Consider the following 7539-nt stretch of genomic DNA (forward strand, 5'->3'; position numbering starts at 1 on the left):
AAAGCTTTTCCAGCAATGCCCAACCTTGGTTTTACCTTTTGCCACCTAGCCTCTTTTTTCCCTTGGGTTTCCGGAGCCCGAGGGTCATCTTATTTTAAACCCCCCCCCCCCCCGGGCCAGTGCTCCTCTGAGTGTTGGTCCACCTGTCAGCTGCCGGTGGCCACTAGGCGCAACTCTGGGCTGGCCTACCCGTACCTAAGACAATCTGAGTGTGCCCTGAGAAAGAGATATGTGCAGCTCCTATCGGGATTTTTCGGCACATTCGGGCGGTGTTGCTGGTCTTGTTTTAACCTGTCGAAGTGTCTTGAAGAACCGAGATACCAAGTCTGATCAGAACATCTTGGGAGGAGGTCTATTCCTTTGTTGACCGTGAGAGCTTGTCATGGGCTAAGTTGGGACTCCCTTGCAGGGATTTGAACTTTCGAAAGCCGTGCTTGCGGTTATGGGCAGATGGGAATTTGTTAATGTCCGGTTGTAGATAACTTCAACCTTAACTTAATTAAAATGAATCAACTGAGTGTGTTACCATGATGGCCTCTTCTCGGTGGAGTCCGGGAAGTGGACACGGTGTTGGAGTAATGTTTGCGCAGGTTGCTCTCTAGTTTCTCGCCCATGCTTTGCCTCCTCTTCTCGCTCACTTTTGCGAATAAGTTAGCCACCATACTTGCTAGTAGCTTGCTGCAGCTCCACATATTTTACCTTGCCTTACCTATAAGCTTAAATAGTCTTGATCGTGAGGGTGCGAGATTGCTGAGTCCTTGTGGCTCACAGATTACTATTACACCAGATGCAGGGCCTGATGATTCCGCTCCAGGAGACGCGCTCGAGCTCAAGTGGGAGTTCGACGAAGACCCTCAACGTTACTATGTTTCCTTTCCTGATGACCAGTAGTGGTGCCTAGTTGGGGGTGATCGGGACCGTGTCGCATGTTGGGTTCTCTTTTATTTTGGCGCCGCAGTCGGGCCATGAGTGTTTGGATGATGTAATGTTATTTATGTTCTTGATTGACGTGGCGAGTGTAAGCCAACTATGTTATCTCCCCTTTATGATTTATATTACATGGGATGTTGTGAAGATTGCCTAACTTGCGACTTATGCCTTCAATGCGATTATGTCTCTAAGTCGTGCCTCGACATGTGGGAGCTATAGTCGCATCGAGGGTGTTACAAGTTGGTATCAGAGCCTTCCTCGACCTTAGGAGCCCCATTGCTTGACCGTTTTAAGCGGCCGAGTTGTGTCTAGAAAAATGTTTTGAGTCATTTAGGAATCATATATCGGAGAGTTTAGGAATTCCTTTTACTTCCCAGTCTCCTCATCGCTCTGGTAAGGCATCCTGACGTAGAGTTTTGACTCTTCTCTTCTCAAATTTCACTAAATTTTTTTTAGGATCACGCGGGTATCTTGGAATCGTTCCGATGGTTTTATGATGAGAACATTGTCTTGGTGCCTCCTGTCAGGGGTTTAGTGGAAGTGTCCCGGGGAGTTGAGCTCTGAGGTGTTGTCATCATAATTTTATTGTTGCAGTTCTGGAATACCTTAGTTTAGTACGCCGACATCGAAAATCTCTTTTATGCAGTTCGTTGGTGAGATAACCTCGACGCCACCCAGTACTGGGGCGGGAGTTCAGGAGTATCGCCATAACTTGTATAACGGATGCTTTTCGAAGGTTGAGGTAGATGTTTTCCGAAGGTTTCTTGGTTATGTGTTGAAGGATGGATACAGCTGGATGTAGGATTTGCTAGTTTGGGTGAGATATTATGCTTCCCCTGTATCCCCAACACCTGATTGCATAACCGGAAAATTTCGGGAGTTTCATAGGTGGGAATTCAAGTAGCTCTTAGGATATCTTTCCGACGGATATATGATATGAAATTGGGGTTCGACGTTTAGTGGTCCGCCTATTCACGGTCGATTTTACAGTGGTCTCGTTGTGTCTTAAAGGGTCCTTGGCTATGCCGACTCGGGGACGCTTCGTATGTCATGTGCACTGCCTTGTACATGATGGTGCTGTACGATGGAGCCCGTATAGGCCCCACCACGAAAACTTCGGATGAAATCTCTATCATATGTTTGTTCCGGCTTATTCTGCAAGCCAACCTTTTGTTTTTGTTTTGGGTTGTGGTATTCGAGTTTCTTCGAAGTCAAATGTTGATTCCATACCTTTCCTAAGCGGTGTTCTCATATTCCTATGTGAATACTAATCTTTCATGATAATCGAGATTGGCATGTCATTTCTTTCCAACCGGCGTGTTTCTCTTCAAGTGGATCTGATCATTTCAACATCCGCAAGATCAAGTATCAGTTCTTCTCAATGCTGTTTGTTTCATCCATCTCCAAGTTGCCTTTGTTTTTTCCCGCCCACCCACCCTTTTTCTTCACGGAATCCGATGTCTTAATCAAGTATCCTTTTATTCTTGTGAAGTCTCTCCATCCTTTCCTTCAATGTTCTTATCCGGCGATTCTCATGAAGATACTAACAGAGCTTCTAGTTCATCATTCTTCTTTCTTTTATCTTCTCTGGTGGTTTGAAGTCAACCTTTGTTGATCTTACCCTTTTCCTCATTTCAATACCTTCTCATGCCGGTGCACCTCATATTCATTCACTTCTCGTTATTCATTTGTTCCAGAGTGCTCAAAATATCTCGAAGATTCATGTTACCACTCTGCTTTCGTTCAAACTCTTTTGAGGATGTTATATCATTTAAGTCATTTAATTCAACCGGTGTAATCTCTCCTTCAAATTGTTCTACGGTGTTTCATTCAAGATTCCTCTTCTTACGTTATCATACTCCCGTTCTTTCAAATTCTACCGGTGGTTCATTGAAGACCTTCTCAAGATGACGCCATATATATCCTAATCCTTTCTTCGAGAATAAGTAGTATGCCAAATCCATTGTTGGTCATCAATTTAATTGGTGAAGGATACGCATAACATAATTCTTACTCTTGTTTCACACAAGTGATTAATTCCTTATTCCGGAGGCTCATCAAATTCTTGTTTCCATTTGTTTATCTTTCTTTTCCGGAGTGCCAAGTTTTCTCTTTATCTCGTTGCTAAGATTCATCTAATCATTGCAAGGTTTTAACCTTATTTTTCTCATCTTTCTTTCCGTCCGATCATTCTTTTCTGTACCGGAGTTCTTCATGAAGGTTCTACATGATGGTTCATCTATGATTTAATTCATTCTCGAAGTGTTCATCAAGATTCTTTTCCAAGAAACTCAAGCTTTCTTCATATTGTAATCCAGAGTGCAATTCTTTCTTCCGTATCTTTGGAGGTGGTATTATATCATTCTTAATCCTTCTCTATCTTGTTTTAACGGGAGTGGTTTCAATATACATCTTGCCCTTCAACCTCAAGGTTTTTCGCAATGTTCTTTGTCCCTCTTTTCTAACGGAGTGTTTTCAAATTTGTCATCTCCGTTATTCTTTTTCTCGAAATGGCTTAACCTTTTCAAGGTTCTTTGGTCTCACTCGTTTGTCAAAGAAGCAACTTAGTTTTACCTCTTCTCTTTCTCTTCCGTTTTTCCCTCCGGTGCCATTCTAGATCTCGGGACGAGATCCTCTCGTAGTGGTGGAGTGTTGTAACGCCTCGAGACCGATGTGCCAGGTGTCGTGCAGTTATTCCCTGCTGTTGCCTTCTCATTGCTTGCGTGTCATGCATTTGCATATCATGTCATCATGTGCATTTCATTTGCATACATGTTCGTCTCATGCATCCGAGCCTTTTCTCCGTTGTCCGTTTTGCATTCGGGCGCTTCGTTCTCCTCCGATGGTCATTTCTACCTTTCTTTCGTGTGTGGGGATTAAACATTTCTGGATTGGACCGAGACTTGCCAAGCGGCCTTGGTTTACTACCGGTAGACCGCCTGTCAAGTTTCGTATCATTTGGACTTCGTTTGATACTCCAACGGTTAACCGAGGGACCGAAAAGGCCTCGTGTGTGTTGCAGCCCAACACCCTTCCAATTTGGCCCAAAACCCACCTAAGCCTTCTCCATCATCTAGATCGTTCGATCACGATCGCGTGGCCAAAAACCGCACCTCATTTGGACTCTCCTAGCTCCCCCTATGCCTATTTAAAGGCCTCTCCTCGAAAATTCGGATCTTCCCCCGTCCTAACCCTAAAATCGTCTCCGCGCCGGCCGGACACGTCCGTCCGGGCCGGACATTGCCGCCGCCCCAACCGGGAGCCGCCACGTGGCAGGACACCGCCGCCGCCGCCCGAGGCCCGCGGAGCCTGGTCCGGGCCCCCGCGGCCCATCCCGCCGCCGCCGCCACACGAGGGCGCCCGCCCGCGGTCTCCTCCGCCGCGCCGCCTCCTCAGTTCCCCGCGCCGCCGCCCGGAGTTGCACACCGGCCGCGCCGGCCGGAGCAGCTCGCTCGCCGCCGTGCTCTTCCTCCGCCGCGCCCGGCCCGCGCCTCGCCGCCCGAGACGCCGCCCCTCCCCTCCGGCAACGCCCTCTGCCGCCATCGCCTTCCCCTCGCCCGGATCCGGCTGCCTCTGTAAACTCCGGCGGCCCGCGCAACTACTCCGGCGAAGATCCGGTCGACCTCAGATTGCGTGCCACCGAAACCCTAGATCTGGTGGTTCCTTTTTTTACTTCTAAGTCCTGAAATTCCAGATCCAAGTGCTCTTGTTCATAGCCTCGTAACTTTGCATCCGTAGCTCCGATTCATGCATATAGCATATCAAAATGTTCATCTCAGAGAGTACATCATTTCGTTCCATTGCATCATTTTCATTTAAGTTCATCTTGATGCCCGAAATGCTGTTAGAAGAGGGCTACTTGAGATAATTGTCAGATCTTCTACTCCATTTAGGTTTTTTGTCATCTTTGCCATGATTATTGTGTGCATGCTATGCCCTGATGCTCTACATATGTTTTGTTAAGGGTTTTGTCATCTTTCCAGAGGTGAAACCCATGTATTTTTGTGATGTGTGTGGTGACCAGCACAAGCTTGCAATGTGGTGCACTTGCTAATTCTGATTTCAGGGACTTAGCATTTCCACTAAGTCCTTGAGCTGTTTATTTCATATTGCCATATGTTCATGTGGTTTCCTAGCGATCCGTGCCTCTTTTGAGGATGATCAGTAAGGATGTTTTGTTCATCTTGTAGTGCTCTATCCATCAATATCTTTTTTTTGCAATTATGGAGCACCCTAGCTTGAGTCAATCGAGCTCTACTTTTGCTACTTTGTGAATCTAGGCAGATTGTCAACTTGTTTGCAATTTTGCCGACGATGTTGTAGTTGATCCGTGCTTGCTATGCTATTCTTCTTGCTATGTCTAGCTTGCATTTTGTGTGTTCTTGATGGATGTAAGATTATCTTATCATGAATTGATCCGTATTGAGTGCATCGAGCTCGTAAACTTGCCTACTTGATATCTGTTTTCAGCATGCTCCAGTTTTCACAAAGTCTGAGAACTGATTATGTTTTTGCCATGTTCACATGCTTGCAATTGTATTTTCTGATCCCTTTTGGCTCAAGGTCACTAAGGGACTTTTGTTAAGCTCTTTGAGTAGCTCCATGCCATGCTTTACTTTACGATGTTCCGGTCCTGTAGCATGTAGTTTTGTTGCTCCGAAGAGTGCTATCTGATCTGAAATTCCAGACAAGTGTTGATTTCACTAAGTCTGAGATCTGTTTGCCATATGCATTTTTTCCATGCTTGTTTGATCCTGTTAATGGATGAATTGGCCATAGCTCAGTGCTAGACTTTTGTTAAGCATCTTGTATGCATCCTTGCCATGTATTTTGTTGTCATGTTTGGGTGTTGTAGCATGTTCATCTCATTGCATTTAGATGGCTACTTGCTGTAAATCGCAGACCGGTGTCAATTTTGAATCGCTTGCCATTTCCAAACCGTAACTTCGATTTCGGTGTTCTTTATATCGTTTTCAAGCGATTTCATCTCATCTTTCTAGTGGCACGCTTGGATTTCCATGTTGAGGCCAGGTTCATGCATTCCCCGTCACATCTTGCATATGCATCCCGCATCACATCCCGCATAGCATATCATCCTTGGATCATCTTGTTTGGTCCTTGCACATGGTTGATTGTGTCCTTGTTGCTTGATTGTCTTGTTTGAGTAGAACCGGGAGACGAGTTCGCTAACGAGGAGCCCGTTGAGTTTGCTTTTGAGGATCCAGTCAACTCTGACAACTGTGCAGGCAAGATGATCATACCCTCAAAATCATTACTATCTTTGCTATGCTAGTTTGCTCGCTCTTTTGCTATGCCAATGCTACGATGCCTACCACTTGCTTTCAAGCCTCCCAAATTGCCATGTCAAACCTCTAACCCACCTTGCCCTAGAAAACCGTTGATTGGCTATGTTACCGCTTTGCTCAGCCCCTCTTATAGCGTTGCTAGCTGCACGTGAAGATTGAAGACCGTTCCTTGTTGGAACATTTATTTACTTGTTGGGATATCATTATATTGCGATGTTATTTTAATGCATCTATATACTTGGTAAAGGGTGGAAGGCTCGGCCTCTCGCCTAGTGTTTTGTTCCACCCTTGCCGCCCTAGTTTCCGTCATATCGGTGTTATGTTCCCGGATTTTGCGTTCCTTACGCGGTTGGGTTATAATGGGAACCCCTTGATAGTTCGCCTTGATTAAAGCTTTTCCAGCAATGCCCAACCTTGGTTTTTACCTTTTGCCACCTAGCCTCTTTTTCCCTTGGGTTTCCGGAGCCCGAGGGTCATCTTATTTTAAACCCCCCTGGGTCAGTGCTCCTCTGAGTGTTGGTCCACCTGTCAGCTGTCGGTGGCCACTAGGGGCAACTCTGGGCAGGCCTACCCGTACCTAAGACAATCCGAGTGTGCCCTGAGAAAGAGATATGTGCAGGTCCTATCGGGATTGGTTGGCACATTCGGGCGGTGTTGCTGGTCTTGTTTTAACCTATCGAAGTGTCTTGAAGAACTGAGATACCGAGTCTGATCGGAACGTCTTGGGAGGAGGTCTATTCCTTCATTGACCGTGAGAGCTTGTCATGGGCTAAGTTGGGACTCCCCTGCAGGTATTTGAACTTTCTAAAGTCGTGCCCGCGGTTATGGGCAGATGGGAATTTGTTAATGTCCGGTTGTAGATAACTTGAACCTTAACTTAATTAAAATGAATCAACTGAGTGTGTTACCGTGATGGCCTCTTCTCGGCGGAGTCCGGGAAGTGGACACGGTGTTGGAGTAATGTTTGCGCAGGTTGCTCTCTAGTTTCTCGCTCATGCTTTGCCTCCTCTTCTCGCTCTCTTTTGAGAATAAGTTAGCCACCATACTTGCTAGTCGCTTGCTGCAGCTCCACATATTTTACCTTGCCTTACCTATAAGCTTAAATAGTCTTGATCGCGAGGGTGCGAGATTGCTGAGTCCCTGTGGCTCACAGATTACTATTACACCAGATGCAGGGCCTGATGATTCCGCTCCAGGAGACGCGCTCGAGCTCAAGTGGGAGTTCGATGAAGACCCTCAATGTTACTATGTTTCCTTTCCTGATGATAAGTAGTGGTGCCCAGTTGGGGGTGATCGGGACTGT

The sequence above is a fragment of the Triticum aestivum genome, chromosome 2A, assembly GCF_018294505.1.
Source record: "Triticum aestivum cultivar Chinese Spring chromosome 2A, IWGSC CS RefSeq v2.1, whole genome shotgun sequence".
NCBI classification, from domain to species: Eukaryota; Viridiplantae; Streptophyta; class Magnoliopsida; order Poales; family Poaceae; genus Triticum; species Triticum aestivum.